Source organism: Bacillus rossius, assembly GCF_032445375.1.
Source record: "Bacillus rossius redtenbacheri isolate Brsri chromosome 9 unlocalized genomic scaffold, Brsri_v3 Brsri_v3_scf9_2, whole genome shotgun sequence".
NCBI classification, from domain to species: domain Eukaryota; kingdom Metazoa; phylum Arthropoda; class Insecta; order Phasmatodea; family Bacillidae; genus Bacillus; species Bacillus rossius.
This window is the reverse complement of record NW_026962013.1, coordinates 7,873,427-7,891,380: the sequence shown is the minus strand read 5'-3', so window position 1 is coordinate 7,891,380 and position 17,954 is coordinate 7,873,427. Positions and strand designations below refer to the sequence as shown.

The following is a 17,954-nucleotide window of genomic DNA, read 5'->3' as shown; positions in this document are numbered from 1 at the left end:
CTTTACACCAAATAGGTTAGTAAATTCCGTTACATGTTTTAGGACGTTCAAAACATTTTCAAGTAAGGATTGTATCTTTAAAAATATTATGATGGATGCATGAAATAATCGAGGAAAGAAAATTAATTATGTATTGCCAAGGCTACCAATACAAGGTAATGCAATTCTAACCAGGAAAACTATATTGTCATCTAATGCCATAAAAAATGCCTCGTTTTGTATTCAATGAAATTTGAGCTAAGGTTCACAAAAATGTTCTTTCAATTCAAATCATTTTAATATTTAATAACCTTGCGTTGCCGAGCGCAGGAGACTTTCAGAGGAAATGGTGGCTTTCAGATGCGATTACTCATCAACCGGTGCCGATTTCAGCTCGCGTCAATTTACTGGTTTTCAGAAAAATTACCAAGTGGAGACACAATTATTTGTCTTGTGGAATGTTCCTGCAGAACACGTTTTTAGTTAATTCGCAATATACGTGTTTTATAATTTTAAAACACGTTCACATCACACATACATTTTAGCTAAAAAAATTTTGTATTTGCGTTATCCCTTATTAATGTCTTCATGATTTTAGAAATAACTCTTACACAAAATGTGACAAAAATTACTCATAGGTAGAGACCGGAAAAATTCGCGCATTCATTTCGTGATAGGCTGAAATTCAAACATGTGTATAATTCTGCTGGTTCTGCTATTGGCTAGCGGTTTAACTGGAGCTATCTAAGCCAATGAGAGACTATCGACCAAAGAAGCGTCGAATCACAAGCTACCCAGTGGAGACGACCCACAATTTAGTAACCAATGAACACGCGTGTTTACTTGAGAAGTGCAGAGGATAATGGAGTCTATATTAGTAGGGACCGGAAAAATTCGCGGACTCAATGACCTCTAGGATAGCCTCCAGTATCCTCTGCACTTCTCAAGTAAACACGCGTGTTCATTGGATACTAAATTGTGAGTCGTCTTAACTGGGTAGCTTGTGATTCGACGCTTCTTTGGTCGATAGTCTCTCATTGGCCCAGAGAGCTCCAGTTAAACCGCGGGCCAATAGCAGAACCAGCAGAATTATACACATGTTTGAATTTCAGCCTATCACGAAATGAATCCGCGAATTTTTCCGGTCCCTACTGATAGGTTAAATATTTTTGTTTGCATCTGTGTTGAGTGCTCTTTTTAAAATTATTATTTGTAACTATGATAAAAGAATCTAAACTTTCGACGAGATGAATCGTGAAAGTGGCCCTTGTAACGACCAACTTGGGGACGGATATGACGTATACAGCTGCTCTCTGACCTACAAGATATTTACGACGGGGCGATTTTATAGACGGATGACATGCCTCTTTTCGCGCCATTTTTATTACGCATCTTAACACGAATGACATCGCTCTCGTAAACGAGAAATGTTTGTCACTTCACCGATACAGCTTCGGGACCATAACACTTCATTTTTTTTCACCCGCGCGTCAGCATTTTACGAGCATCATGTGTTCACGTAATCGCGTATTTATTTTTAACTAATTAGAATACTTTAGCCTTTAAATTTTCACTATAATTTCCATGAAGGTGTTTCAATTTCAAAACGCGGTTAAGTTTGTTATAATTTTTTTTTTAATAGACAATACTTAGATTAACGCAAAATGGTTGAAGCATATTTCATAATCTGCAAAAACAGCAAACGAACAACTAAAAAAACCTGCATCTAAGTTGAAGAATAAACACGGTGGTCAATAATTTAAATGTCAGTTATTTCGAGAAGGTTTCTGAGCTGCGTTTGAAGCTGAGTTTGAAATAGTCAGTGTCAAACATTTCAATCGAGAGTTATTCCGAGCTTGCCATTAATATTTTAACAACAGTTTAGTCATGCATAATTCGTACTAACGGGAGTAAATTCCAAGTAATAATTTTAAGCTCCACAGTTAAGTGTTTTCTATTTTTTTCTATTTTGTGGGTGTCGCAAATATTTTAATGCATATTTTGGATGCCCAAATTTCTTTGTGTTCGCAGCTGATGAAGTCGTCAGTGTGTGTCAAGTCCACAATGCAGGAAAATTCCATATGCTTAATGTAAACTTCTTAGTGGACTATGTCAATAAACGTTTTGTTGGAAACTTTTGAGTTTTGGCACATAAACACCCTCGCATACCGCATATCCTGTTCACAGTTAGCGAACAATAATTCAGAAGCTCATTGTTATATCATAAACACTTCCTCTTTTAATTAGAATAAAAACGTTGTCCTGCTGTAACTTCCAATGTGTATAAACCAAGCTTGGGAAGTACTACAGACCATGAGTCGTGTAGATGTTTTTAACTTCTTTTAACGTGATGAAGCTGTCCGTCGAATTCGGACACATGCTGTGCACACAAACATGGGGACGCGAAATAAAGCAAGTACATATTGTTTCTCCTTTTTTTTTCAGTTCTCAGTGCAAAAATGTAACGACATTCCGACTGACTGTGAGCAAGGGTTTTATGGGTATTCTCCATCTTTCTGGTTCAGAAGATTTAACTGTCGCGTTCATTTAATGCCTTTTGTGCCGCAATGACAAATATTTAACCTTAGCCCGGATTGCGTCCGGGTTCCACGTAATCTCTGGAGGATTATTTGTTGTACAGCATGAATGAGGGATTTGTTTCGCAGTGAATCAGCGAGGGGGGGGGGGGGATCGCAGACAGACTAACGGAACATCATCACGGATCAGAGCAAATGTCGGAAGGTTTGCGTTCGCTTCACGGGCTCTGTTGCGTGCGATTCCGGGCTTTTGCATCGATAACTCGATCAGTGCCGCTTGGCTTGTGGGCCGTGACTAGTTGTGGCTCGCTGCGCTGTGTTGATGTAAACCCCCCGCGTGCGCACCAGATTAAGGGGAGTACCTCCCATTTCAGGTCAACATTTTATATTTACAGTAATATCAGGTAAACTTGTAGACTTTTCCAATTGTTTAACTTTCACGAAATGAAAAATTTATATAAGGTGCATATTTTTTTTTGCATAATTAGCTGCCAAAGTTACATTTTTAACGTTTTTGGGTTGTACAAATAAGGAGCATTTAATTTATTGCAGATCTGAAACTTTTTTAGGTTTGACTGCAATGCCACTGGTTACTTCAAGAAATTGTTTGAATTTCTTTCAGAAAATATTAATTAATTCTACCTGGCATTTCAAAATTCTCAAATTTGTTACGATTTTGAACAGCCAAGAAACGATGAAAATGGGTTTTTGTGATGGAAATGCAAACCATATTATAAAGTAGCCAGTGGCATTACAGTCAAACCTAAAAAGTTTCAGTTCTGCAATAAAAAAAATTATCCTTATTTGTGCAACCCAAAAACGTTAAAAATGTAACTTTGGCAGCTAACTATGCAAAACGTATGCTTTATGTATGCTTTTTTTTTCATTTCGTGAAAGTTAAACAATTAAAAAAGTCTAAATTTAAAATCATGACCTGAAATGGGAGGCACCCCCTTAAACGAGATCAAACAGGCGTGAACACTTCGAGCAATAGCTAGGGACTGGAAAAATTCGCGGTTTCAGTGACCTCTGGGATAGACTCCATAATCCCGTACATGCCCGGGCAAATGCCACCTGCTCATTGGCTACTGACTTGTGAAACCTGTCAACTGGGATGCTTGCGGTTCGATACTTCTGTGGTTGAAGGTTTTTCGTTGGCTCAGATTCCTTCAGATAAACTGTGAGCCAATCACAGACGCAATATGAAAGTAAATGCGTTTGAATTCTAGCATAACAAGAAATGAATCCGCGAATTTTTCCGGTCTCTAGCAATAGCCTATCGCACGTGGCCCCTGCACATAAAACATGTTTTTTTTTTTTTGTGGTTGGTAGTTTATCACGTTCCTCGCACGGTTTCATTTTATGGCCGCTCGGGGTTCGGCTCGCATGGATAATTCCACCGGGTGTGCAACAAAGGGAGAACGAGAAAAAAGTACACACGGGGCAAAAAGCAAAGTTCGGGAGCGGAAATATATGAAGTTGTGGCCATTGCTATTCCATCACCTTTGACAACGTGAATGCATTATTTAGGTTGTCAAAGTTGTGTGTAGGTTTAAAAAAAATGTTAAATATACAGTTTATTTGATTTTTTTTTTTACATTTGGATACATAATCGCTTCCCTGATGTAAGAGATGTTAATGTTACTGCGCTTTTTTGTTTACGGCATCAGTTTTTATTGAATTTCACGAGCATGTTTATAAAGTGTGTTAGTGTTATTAGGTCCCTCGCCTAGTCATAGGTGTATGTGTGTTGATGAGGCGGGGTTATAGGTTCGACGCTCGCTGGTGCTTCTAGTGCGGTGTCGCCTCTGAACTGGCGCATTGATACAATATAAATTAAATTAAATGTACCCAAATGTAATGAAATAAATGAAAAGAAGTGAAACTACATGAAACGTAATCGAAAGAAACCAATTTTAATGGAATAAATCGATATTAATTGAAACGGTTTACAATGAATTAATTGTTACAATTTTAATGAAATAAAAAAATTGAAATGTAACTAAATGTTACCTAACTATACATATAAAAGTGAAACAATCGAAATAATCTGAAACGAAACAAATGGAAATGAAATACAACCAATTGTCGTGCATACGACAAGTGCCCATTTGACAAGAACGTATTTTTACTCTTCTAAAAATATAGTTTAAAAACAAAGTACAAAAACAGAACTATTAATCCGCCCTCAGCGTATTCTTTATCGCTTTTCGTAAGTCGGATGTCTTGAACAGTATTCAAGTCGCGTGGTTGCTTCTGAAGTTCTGCACAGCCTGCATGTGCCCGGGTAGGCGGAGCCTTAGGCACTTCTACTATCTTTTTGACCTTGGCTCTTCTGTCGACTTCAGCAGACTTTGAAACACTTCCAAACTGACTCGCTTCACTCGTTAGCTGGGTCCTATCTGGTGTTTGAATCGAGTGCGCAGTCCTTGCTACATGAGTTTAACGCATTACCGATCACTGCCACAAGGACTTACCTAAAATACGTACACGTTTTTCTCAGACACTTAAGTAATAAATGTTTCCTCGAAGTGTAATGTATTTACTGTCGTAATACGAGTCACTAACTCCTTTAATAGCACAGCAGGGAGTACTTACCGTAGTGATTAAAATTTGAATTACGGCCACATAAAGCAAGAAAAAGGGCCTTTAGCAGCATCAGCCAACCCCTTGCTAAGTAGAACACGACATATTGTTACTTTCACCGTAAAATGCGTGTTAGTGGTGAGAGTTAATATTTTTTTTCTTTTGATGCTGAGGGGAAAAATATTATGGTGATTTATATTCTGTTCCTAGAAAGTGTGTGCGCTCGTAAATTACCGCTCAAAAGTTTTCTGTTTTGTTAGTAACCACCCTGAATTTATGGGCTGTTACCTACACGGGTTGCAGCATTTAACATCAGTGGACTCGAAGGAAACAGGGTCTAAGCAGATTTAACTCAAGAGACTGCATAAAACGTGCATTCAAGGCAAAATTATTGTTTACATAGTTGTCTATACTCATTAAGCACTTTTAAGAAGCCTACTTTCTGTATTCCCCCCCCCCCCTACCCCCCTTGGTGATCATGTCCACACAACCGAGAAAATATCAGAAACAGCGCTGAATATGAACGTGTACACGATTTATTATAAGTACTACTACTTAAATGAGCCACATTTTCAAAAATCTTGTAATGTTAGTATAACAAATATTTTTTACAGTATGAAGAGTTAATTTACCCGATCAAATATTTTTGCCGTGTATTTCACGAAGGTGTATTTGATTTGATTTTGAAAGTTTATTATTAGTAAGGTTATTTATTCATGATTGCATAAATTAAAAATTTTAAATAAATTTTCAGTATTCAATATTAATATAAACACAAGTATAAAGTTAATTCTATAATTTAGTGAAATAATCGAGGTAAATTTTATTAGTTATGAAACTCAATAGATATGCTGAAAGTTTATTCTAAATTATTAATTTAAATTATTTATTAAAAAATAAAGAAATAAATAATACAAATATGTTATATATACGGCAACCTAACTTCACAAACAATTCCATGAAAATGATCAGCAGACTACTAAACCTTCCCCAGACACTCCCTGCCAGCGAAAATGGAAGTTTACAAGCAACCTGACATCGTTATGCACACGAGAGCATAACCTCACTTATATAAATAGAAATAAAAAAAATTATAAACTCAATTTCAATCACTAATATTCACAATAATATTTTTTTTTAAATTATATGAATCCATATTCAATATAAATGACTAAATTGTAATAAATAAAAGCACGTGTATAATTATTATTTGCATGAAACCTATTTTATTTTTTTAATCTTATGAAAATTTCTTTGCATGATGCACGCGCAACGTAAAAATTCACTCTCATGATTTTTTTTTCATAACGCACCTAAATTTGCCTGCAAAATGCAGTGATCACCCATTAAAAGATATAAAAAGACTATAACATTGTATTAAAGTTTTAGTCATCCACAAAAATTAAATTCAATGCTAAACGACAAATAACCTCACAGGGGAAACTACGTATTACTTGTAGCTTCCAGTCATTACGATATTCATCAATTCGATTTTAAACTATATTTTGAGCTTAAACGAAGGCCTGTTCGAAGATGAAATGCTCTAAAAAAAATTTTGAAACCAAGATGGTGTATTTCGGGTACAATATTTACCCCTGGGCTATTGCGGCTGTCGAGGCATTCGACGGGCCAGAAACATTTTGACGTAACAACGTCTAATAAATCGATGAACGCAAGCTGCACGCACGAAAAAGTGTCCCGTAACGCACATTGTCCCGTTACGCTCATTGAACGCTTGCACCGCATCTATCTCTCTTACACTCGATTTGAACAACCATCGATTTGACTTTTTCGAGGCACATTAAGCTTGAAACACTCCCATTCGTTTCCTACTTTTCCTATCATCGTCCTATCCTTAACAGAATAACACAGATTGGAATATGTTAAATAGCAAACATGTATGAAAGTTATAGTTAAAATAATCTGTTCGTTAAAGTAATAAACATATTTGAATTAATGAGTGCAAATAAGAGTAAATTTATTAATTAAATTGTATATTTCATTTCACTCCTTCTTTGTATCCATTCAAACATGTGATAATAAAATAAAAATGATTCAATTTTATTCATAAAAGTATGCAATCATTTCATCAAAGTTTTGTTATGACGTTGTCACGTTAAACTATCGTCCGTAAACCGACTTTACAGACAACCAATTTTTTATTGAGCTCCGGGTCGCTGCTGAACAAAACCTCTTCGTGCGAATGCAAACCCTATTTCTCCTCCTATCAGTCTGTCCACATTCATCACTCCCCCGACGTGACGGCACGAGGAGGAGGGTGGGAGGGGTGTGGGGGGAAGTACTCTGACGGCGAAGTTGGAGGTATAGACTTGCGCATGGAGGGGCGCTTCTCAGCCCCGCGAAATAAATGAGCTGGCGGGAACGCTGAAGACTTGTTTTACTCCCGACCACGCCTCACTTCCTTCGCCGCGACTGCTGACTAATAAAGTAGATCGCGGCGACAAGTGGCGAAGTTGGCCGACCGCGGATCAGCGAACCCGAAAAGGGGGCGAGCCACAAATCTGGCGGGCGGAGCTCGTATGTCTCGGCGGCGACGGCTCGTAAACCTGTCTCCCCCGGAAGTTGGGGAGAGGGAAAGAATGCGGGAGCTATTTTTTAAATTTTTTTTTTTCGGAAACGCTACTGTCGCGTGGCGTCCAGGTGTTGCCGTATCCTCGCCCGCGGCGCGACCTGGCAACGTCGCCACAGGCTGACCCATGGCACGACCTGGCAACGTCGCCATAGGCTGGCCCTCTGTGCGACCTGGCATCGTCGCCACATGCTGGCCCTCTGTGCGACCTGGCAACTTTGCCACAGCCTCGCCCGCGGCGCGACCTGGCATCGTCGCCACAGGCTGGCCCCCGGCGCGACCTGGCAACTTTGCCACAGCCTCGCCCGCGGCGCGACCTGGCATCGTCGCCACAGGCTGGCCCTCTGTGCGACCTGGCAACGTCGCCACAGCCTCGCCCCCGGCGCGACCTGGCAACGTCGCCACAGGCTGGCCCGCTGCGTGACCTGGCAACGTCGCCATGGCCTCGCCCGCTGCGCGACCTGGCAACGTCGTCACCGCCGGGAACGACTGGAAACTCAACGTTATTATTCTGTACCCGCATACCGTCTTCTACTACACTGACACCTATGAATATATAAATGAAGTAACACGATCAAAAGTTCGAGACGATAGAATATATTTATGAAATTTACTATCGTGAATTTTTTTAGGCTCGAACGGAGGCACTTTTTTACATTATGGACTATATTAAACCTGAAAATTTCATTTTCTTCAGCTATAGAAGAGATCAGGTCGTCTATTACTTTACAGTTAAAAAAAAAAAAAACACTCATTCAGACAACAAAATTAAATAAATTATGATTTTGCAACTGTTATTATTTAATGCATATAATTAATTCCATCTTAAATATTTCAATTGATATTTAATTATAAGTTTTACGAAAAACATTTAACTGAATAAAACCACATTCTCCTGTGCAGTACAACGCCATGCGTGACTCCCTACTGTGCTTACAAACAACTTGCCTAAATGACGACATGGACCTTACAATCAGAACATGTCTCAAAAAGTAATAACGGTTTTACTGGAGCGGGGGTGAACTTTAAACCAAGTGTTCGACATCCGAGCAATTGGCAAGTAAGTGTAAAAAGGTTTCCTGTAGGGTGACTTAGAAATATGCTTCACTCTGAAGTGTGACCTATGTAGAATGCTTAAGGGTAGTTATGTTTGAAGAATTTCTGGCTGACCGCTAGGCCACCACACACAAAAATATACCTACAAAACAATTACTTTGGAACATATGTAGCTTCTGAAACACTTATTTTTGGAGATACGAGTAAAATAGTGTAAAAGTCCCAGTAAATTGATGTTTTTATTTTAGAATTTATATTGTATGAAAATATAAAATGTGTTTCTTTTAAATAGAGACCGGAAAAATTCGCGGGTTCAATGACCTTCAGGATAGACTCCAATATCCACTACATACTCGGGAAAATGCCAACTGTTCATTGGCTGCTGACTTGTGAGTCGTCTCGACTGGGTGGCCTGTGATTCGACACTTCTACGAGTGAGGGTCTCTAATTGGCCCTCAGTCCTCCAGATTAACAGTGAACCAATGGCAGAAGCAGCACTAAGGTATAATTACTTGAATTTCAACATAACATGAAATGAATCCGCGAATTTTTCAGGTCTCTACTTATAAAGTCTATATAAATGTGTGTGTGTGTATATATATATATATGTGTGTGTGTGTGTGTATTTCGGAGGCATAAGACATTATGACTATTTTTGGGCAAAATACATTTTTAACCATTATTTTTACCACTGTTTGGCAGTATTTCTGGTAGCACATATCTACAATTTGTCAAAAATTCAGATATTCTGGGTAGAAAATAGTTGAGTAAATAAGTGACGTGCTATTGAAAAATTATTAAACTGTTGTCATGAGAAATATGCTATACGTGACACAGTTAATTATGCTTCCGAGGTGCAGATGTATTGACAGCAAGTTTCCAAAGACACGTTTTGTATAACTTTTTTTTTCCTTTTTGTGTAAATGGCACGATTAACTCATTTTATGCCCACTCTGTGCGTGTGGTCAACCGAGCAGCAATACTTCAAAACTTCATCCTCTATTTAAATTTGTTTGTGGTATGCTGATGATGTATTTAAATTATTTTTTTAAAAATATCACGATGTCATTTTACTGCAAACACGGATCGCCAATGAAATTGATTGATCTCCATAGATACATTTACAAGCTTTTGTATATTTTTTTTTTAAGTTTTAGTGTTTTTAACTATACGGAAAATAATAATACAGAAATCTGTCATACGCAACAAAACTTTTTTTTGTGAAAAATTAATCAAAATACAGTGCTGTACTTGGCCAACTAGTTGGTAGTTCACTTTGATCTCAAGTACCATATATTTTTTTTAAAAAGCCATAATTATTTTTAAGGATGTTAAAACTCACAAATTAAAGCTCGACTACATTAAAAAACAGGTGAAGTTAAGGTATAAATGTTTTTTTTATTACTTTGTGAAATATTTTCTGAGACAGACACTTTAATTAAAATGTTCTCTAACCAGGGCCGGTGATCCCAGCAGGTGAGTTCAGTGACTTCTTAGGGTGGCATTTTAGGGCGACAAAAAAGGGAGGGGAAAAAATTCCAAATTTTTGTAAAATAAAAAAAATAAAAAATAGTAAATGACAAATTTGTCCCTTCAACATTGATATCTGTAACCATTTACAATTTTTATTTTATTTTATTTTACAGAGCATTGCAAATGGGTTTATAATAAAACGAAAGCTAGCTCTGCTTGAATAAAGTTATTTGTGGAAGACATTTTACTCGCATTTATTTAAACCTCATGCACAACACCACCTTCCAATTCATTTAAAAAAAAAAAAAAAAGCCTTTCTTCGACACTGTGTTTTTAATTTCGAAGATATTTATTTGAAATTTGGTGCAACATTCATGTAAAATACAATCTTCTGGTTTTAAGAATCAAATATTTTTTTTTTAATTTTTGTCAATTTAAAACTTTGGCGACACAAAAAAAAAGATCAGTTCGACTCTTAAAAATTAGTAAGCGAGGAAGTATAGTGCTATGAGAATATGTATTTTTTGTAATGGTATTAAAAGAGATATTAATAATTTGATTCCAGTTTAAAATAGTAAAAAAAATCACTTAAACAATAATTACGTGATTGTTAAAAATATATAAATTTCACATTTCTGTTAAAAAAAAATCGTATTCTATCGAAATTGATGATAACTTGAAAACAATTTTAAACACTATAAAGAAGCACGGAATTTCAAATCAATTCCGAATCGTTACAAACAGTAACTGTTTTTTTTTTTTTTTTTTTTTTTTTCAATTATTTAACAACAATAAAAATTGCTACGTGTTCCCACCACTTGTTCTTTTGATAGCAGGTATGTAAATGCGTTTTGGAACTGCTGTTCCAGGGTGATAATAATCGAGGAAGGGTCCCACTCCCCGCGCGAGTGCGGCCCTCGCAAGTAGTCGCGCCGCTCTGCAGAGGGTCGCGCGACCGTAATGCTAATGCGGACTCTCTTCGGCTGATAAGGAGCGCTAGTTCTTGTTCCAGCTTCACTGGAGGGAGGGTGAAACACCAGTAGGCCTGGCTGAAGCTCGTCATATTCCCGGCGCGAGCTGACAAAAAAAACTGGGTCGCTCTGACGTCACGGATAATTCCCCGCAAGCAAAATGACTTAGTTTTATCACCCTTTCCAGCTGACTGCTACAGCAGTTGAAAAGAAAAAAATATATATTTAAAAGAAAAAAAGGGGGTTGTCTGTAAAGTCAGTTTACGGACGATAATTTTACGTGATAACACCATATCAATTTTTTTTTTTAAATCGCCGCTTTTAAAAAGCCCGCCTTAACCTGTTTGATATATTATAGAAGATTTTTTCTCGCTCGGTGGTTGGCCGGTTCTTGCACGCTCGGCTCAGGCGGAACGTGACAATGAGTCATGCTTTTTCGTGCGTGCAACCGGCGTTCATCGATTTATAAGACGTCATCACGTCAAAAAAAAAAGAATGGAGGGAAGAAAGGCAACTTGAAAAGTTACTTCCCATGCTGAGAGCAGAAAGTTTAAAAATGACTCCACCGTTATAGATTTCAATCAGTGGAAACTGCTACAAAATTATTTAAATACATTGGAATCAGTCAAATCGTATTTGTTATTTCTTTGATAAAACGTATACTGCAGTATCTTTCTTTACTGATTTTTCAATGAATTTTTGCTCCGTACTAAAATCCAGTGACCTGTCAGTCTGATGTCTTTCCAGTATACAATTCTCATGCAGTTCAATTATTAAATTAGGACTTTTATTTAAACTTTTACGCAATAGAGAAAAGTATTTTCGTTTGTTCTTCAGTCAGCGCTACGATCGTCGTAGTGATCTGCTGATTAGTCGTTAATGTTTTAACGGAATCAAAAAAAGACGTGTCGAAACTACCTATAGTCCAACGAGAACGCAGTTCAAGTGTATGGTGGCGTGCATTTCTACCTCTCTCTCCAAATAATAATAATAATAATAATAATAATAATAATAATAATAATAATGCGAAATTGCAGGTATCTCTACCCATCAGCCTGTATTGATAGTCCGTACGGATATTGGGTGCCGAAAATTTCCTTACCCAAAGCCATGCCTTTTGTGACTGTAACTCGTTCTTATCTCGTGTCGTTGTGTCAAGCGCACAGTCCTGATCTCAAACCCCCGTCGCCTGCAGGGGCGGCTAAACCGCGATGGGGATTATCGCTCCCATTCTCTGCGAGTTTGCGCTACGGCAAACCTCTCTCTCTTTCTCTCTTTCTCTCTTTCTCTCTCGTTCTCTCTCTCGCTCGTCGCCGGAAGGAGTTCGAGACCGCAGAGGAGGGTGAGTTCCAATTCCGTCGGCGGATTCCGGCGGATCGGCAGAGGTTCGTGTTTTTGGGGGAAGAAGGTGTTGGGGGGGGGGGGGATAAAAGCCATCGGCCGCGAGGCAATAACGGAAACTATGCAGGTGTTTACACCGCCCTGTATTGGAGAAAGACAGAGGGGAGCAAGCAAGATGCTTGGGTGAAAAAAAAATAGATGGGGGTTTCCAGCTATTTCCAAGAGTTTGGCCGAAATCCGCAGGAGTTTTGCGAATAACGCACTTACATTCCCTGTTCGCGGCAACCCCGTGTTTTTATTATGTGAAATTAAAACACAAGATATTTTTTTAGGGTATTTATTACTTTTCTTGCTATTTTATTGCCTTAGAGTTGATTACTGTGTTAAAGTAGTTTTCTCACGTGTTTTTTTTTTGTCACGCTTAATATCTTTATACCTGTAGGATTTCCATTTAATTTATTGTAGAAAAATATAAGAAACAAGAAAATTACATAGCTTAGAAAATTCTATCTCGTGTGTTTCTGAGTTACGTCGGCAAGCCGCTGGTTGGCACGTGTCACGTGCCCTGGGCACGTGCATGGCGGCGGGCACGCGCGCACGCGCCGGCTGCGGCCACGTGCCAACTCGCAGTGGCGGACACGGCTTCCAGTTCTGGGGGAGGGCGGAGGGCCTGGAATACGTAACCCCCAGTTGAAGAGCGAGGCCGTCATTTTGATAAATTAGAGCCGCTTGAATAAAAACCAAAAAAAAAAACTTAAATAACTTCTGATGTCTTGAAAATTCATCATCACATCTGTGTGTTTCATTTAAGTTTTGTGTTAACTAAAATTTTACAATTTTAAACACAGAAAAATTGAACTAAAAAATTGTAAAATAAAAATATTTAAAAAAAAATTATAAAACTTAAACTTTACAAAAACATAAAAGTATAACTAAAAAATTGCAAAATAAAAATATTATAAACAATAATACTAAAATTTTACAAATTTACACATTACATCAGTTATTTACAATTTACGACTCTTAACTGACTCGCTAATTACGTAACGTTTCTGACCACAATCATTTTTAATTATATATATATATATATAATTGCATTGTTGTTTTTTTTTTTTTTATATACGTTAAATCACAGTCTTTCTCGCTAGACGTCGCAAGGTAAATTCTTCCCCTGATCCCATCTGAATGTGCGACGCGGGAGCTCAGAGTGGCTGTATGCATTCGTACAATCACACAATAAAACTTATAAAATTCAGTCAAAATAAAAATTTAAATGACAATTACTTTACACAGGAAAATAAATTCTGGGCTTACAAAAAAAAATTCCAATGAAAACCAGTTGCAAAGAAATATTTTAAATACTACAAGAAAGATATTGCAACTTAATACTTGGCTTTTTTTGTATTAATAAAATACGTTTTCCGAAATACCTAATACTTAGTATTTCTTAGGGAAATTGGCTCATAATGTTATATTTTTATTGATCTTAAATTCAAGCATAATTTTTTTAAACCAAGGAAGATAATCGAATACTCAATATTTGGTATTTATGTTGTTTTATTAAACTAACGATTGTGCGCAGTTAATACTTGAAAGCTATTCGGGGAACGGTTTATAAATAAATTTAACTATTGGCGGCACTGGGACAGCACAAAGCATTGATGTCCGGGGCAAGAATTCAAACCCAGTATTACTGCGAACGCTTCTTTTTATTTTATTTTTGTAGTTATACAGTTATTTTTTTCCGTGTTAAACGTACGAATTTACAAATATCTGTAATTCCAAATGAATATCTGTGTTCCATTTTCGAAAAAAAATAATAATAATAGAAGCGTAAAGTTCCTGAGAAACTTGTGCCGCTACAGTTGTCCGGCCTGGAGTCTCAGCTCCGGGATGCTGGAGCGAGGACCGCAGGGAGACACTCGTTATCTGTTAGAAACTCCCCTTGGCGGGGAGGGATAATGATAGCGAATGGATCCAGTGACTTAACCACTAGCGAGGGGAGGGGTGGGTAGAGGTTGCTCTTAGACAAGAGGGTAGAGAGCTAGCGAGAGGGTGTCGGCCTCGCTGCTTCTGTTAGCAAAGGTCTTCCCACAATAACTAGCATCAGTTGACCCTTGCCGCGACTACGAAGAGCTAGCACGACGATAAATATCCACACAAGCGTTATAAAGAGAGCTTGTTTGTTAGTCCTATTTGTTCGCAAGAATTCAACTCGGAAAAACTCCAACACTACTGTATGGGTTTCAAAAAAAAGTTATTTCACTATTACTCTGTATTTATTAATTTGTTTGGTAAATACAACAGACATATTCGTGTAAAATTACATATATTTGTATCATCACAAATTAGTGTTCGGAGTAATACTGGGTTCGGATGCTTACGCGGGCATTTATGAGTCGTGTTGTCACGGTGCCTCCAATAGTTTAATTTATCTGTAAACCGTTCCCTGAGCATATTTCCAGTATCAATGCGCACATTAATAAGCTTAATAAAACAAAATAAAGTCTTATTATTGAATATCCTACTATCTTTTTTCCGTATTTAAAAAAAATAATATGCGTGAATGAAACATCAATTAAAATATAAAATTATCCGCCAATTTAGTAATAAATACTCGTACTGCCTCGAAAGAGTATTTAATACGTATATACAAAAATAACCAAGTGAATGTGTTGCAAAATATTACAGTATATTTCTTGTAGTATTATAAACAATTTCTTGGCGACTGGTTTCCAAACAAATCTTTCGTAAAAGTATTGAATTTTTTTTAATGTTTAAATTATTTTCGAAATATATAGATATATTTCTAATTAAAACTGTAGAAAAGCAACCAAATTGACTACATTGTGTATTACAGGTTTTTGTAGTATTCAACGTGTTCCCCCAGCTACACGCGTTAAATGCCTTTCGTACCAGACTGTCCAATGGCAGCCAGTGTTACAGTAAACTTCCGATATCCCGACACGTTCATCACTCTGCTGGTGCCGGATTGCCAAAAATGCCGGATTAACGGACGGACGGTAGCACCCTTTATCTGTAAACTCTGTGTTGGAGAGCAAATACGTCTGTTCGGCCGCATATATTGTCCTGCAGGAACATAAGGATAAACATTTCAACGCAAACAGAGGCCAAAACTAAATTTGTCTGTCTACGAAACTATTTCCGGAATTCGCATAGCGCTTCCGAATGTGCCTACTGTGAAAGAGTTTTCCGACCTTAGCTAAAAAAAATAATAATAATAGGTTTTCAGCTTAAGTTTGTTTAGTTGACTTAATTCTCTTCACATAAGTCTGTCACAATTGTTTAAGCGATCCATTGTGATGTCATGTGTGTGTCAACAGTGCCACCTGTGAGCGAAACCTTGAACTAAAAAAAACTATATACTTATACAAGGAAGATTTCAAATGTCGGCGTAACACTCCGTCAGCTCAACTCAGAGCACTGGTTTTGTAAACCAGGGCTCGTGAGTTGAATCCTCACATGAGGCAATCAGGAAACATTGCAAATGATAATGAAAACCGTTTATTAAGTAAAATATACAATTATTTAATCAAACTTAATTTTCATAGCAAAACATTGAAACTACGTAAAAAGGTTTCTAAGCAAACTATCGGCACACATAAATGTTTAACCTTAAAAATACAAACCCCCGATTTGGACCTGCTTTTCGACAAAAGATTTTACTAAAATAGAGTCCATCTGGTTAAAAAAGGGAATTGTCTGTAAAGTCGGTTTACGGACGATAATTTTACGTGATAACATCATAAGAAAACATTGATGAAAAATTGCATACTTTTTTAATTTTCAGATATTATTTACAGTTTTTTGCAAATTTAATTTAAATGATTTGTTTAAATATAATCACGAACAATTAGTTAAAAAGCCCGCCTCAACCTGTTTTATATTATAGAAGATTTTCTCGCACGGTGGTTGGCCGGTTCTTGCACGCTCGGCTCAGGCGAAACGTGACAATTTATTTTGTCACGTGCTTTTTCGTGCGTGCAGCCGGCGTTCATCGATTTATAAGACGTTATCACGTCAAAATGAAACGAGTGGTATTACTGACAAACTAGCGTTCAGTAACGAGATAACAGCTTTTTTCCTCTTCAGCGATGTTATGTCAATACGTCACGTTCGCCCGCCACACATGGCAGATGACCTTGACGAAGCACGTTTCCGCCAATTGTTTCTATAATATAACGTCGTTATTCATGTCGGCCTCTTTAGCTCAGTGGCAGAGCACTGGTCTTGTAAACCAGGGGTCGTGAGTTCAATCCTCACAGGAGGCATGGAAAAAAATATTTTCTTACTTCAACTAGGGGTTATAAAATCTAAACAAAGCCGTATATGCATGTGTTTGAAATAAAGTTGATAATTTTTAACCTGCTTCAATGTGGATCTTTTTAATTGTTCGATTATTTTGGAAGATTAAATATGGCGGAAAATAAATACATGTGGGAAGATTGAAAGCGCTTACATCGGGCTCGAGCAGTGAACCTTAAATTTCAGTGGCAGTTCACTCCCCGCTTCTGGGAGGTTTGTTACACCTACACGTGCTAGCGAGTTCTCGGCGAAGGTAAACACAAACACGTGGGGAAGCTCGTAAACAATGTAAACACATCCCCTCCCCTCTTGCGCGCGTGGGATTGAAGACGACGGAATTCCGAACCGAACGTTCACACACACACACACGAGCCTATAGTCCAAATACGAATAGGATCCATGGCAAACATTTTGCAATCGCAAGCGCAAGATGTGTGTATGGTTAACAAAGATAATCCAGGGGCATGTTGATCGAGAAATGACGAATAGGACATGCCATGCGTGCTTAGTTATGTTTTCCTTATCTTTGCATCTGTAAATTAGTGAGTCTACTTGCCGTCGCGTTGTTCTTAATTATATTCTGTGTTTCGTGAAACTTAAGATAATAGTATTTTCTTAATAAATGTGGAAAATAAATATGATTGAGTTATTTTTTTTAAAATCCGTTGCTGTAAAGTCTATAGTTTCGAATTCAGTCATTTTTGTACTAAGAGCCTATAAACGAACATTTAGAAACATGTTACGTTTCATAACTTAATTAATTGTTTTTTGATGTAGAAATTTTTACTTAATCCTTTTTATTTGACATAATGAAGGCTGTGTTTAGAGCGCCCTTTTTTGTGGTTCACCTACGATGCAAAAAAAATGTCATTTATGTTTTGTAACACAACTTACACGCACTTCAGATACACACGCAAAACGTATACTTCAGTAGTTCAATGGCGTTGTAGTTTTGATAAGTTATATGTAAAACTCGATTGGCTGGGAATTTCAAAACCACAAATGGTTCTATTACTACCGGTTGGAAGTGACGCACAATAATTCAATTGTGAACCAACCTCGCACATGCAGTGTGCGCAGTCGTGTGCATGGCGT

The 17,954-nt window shown here is 37.5% G+C and overlaps 1 non-coding gene across 1 annotated transcript; it reads left to right on the top strand.

The window, feature by feature from the left end:
• The first annotated feature begins 16,753 nt into the window (after window positions 1-16,753).
• Trnat-ugu (transfer RNA threonine (anticodon UGU)) lies at window positions 16,754-16,825 on the top strand. The gene has a single exon. It is a non-coding gene; the product is annotated as a tRNA-Thr (tRNA).
• Window positions 16,826-17,954: the final 1,129 nt, after the last annotated feature.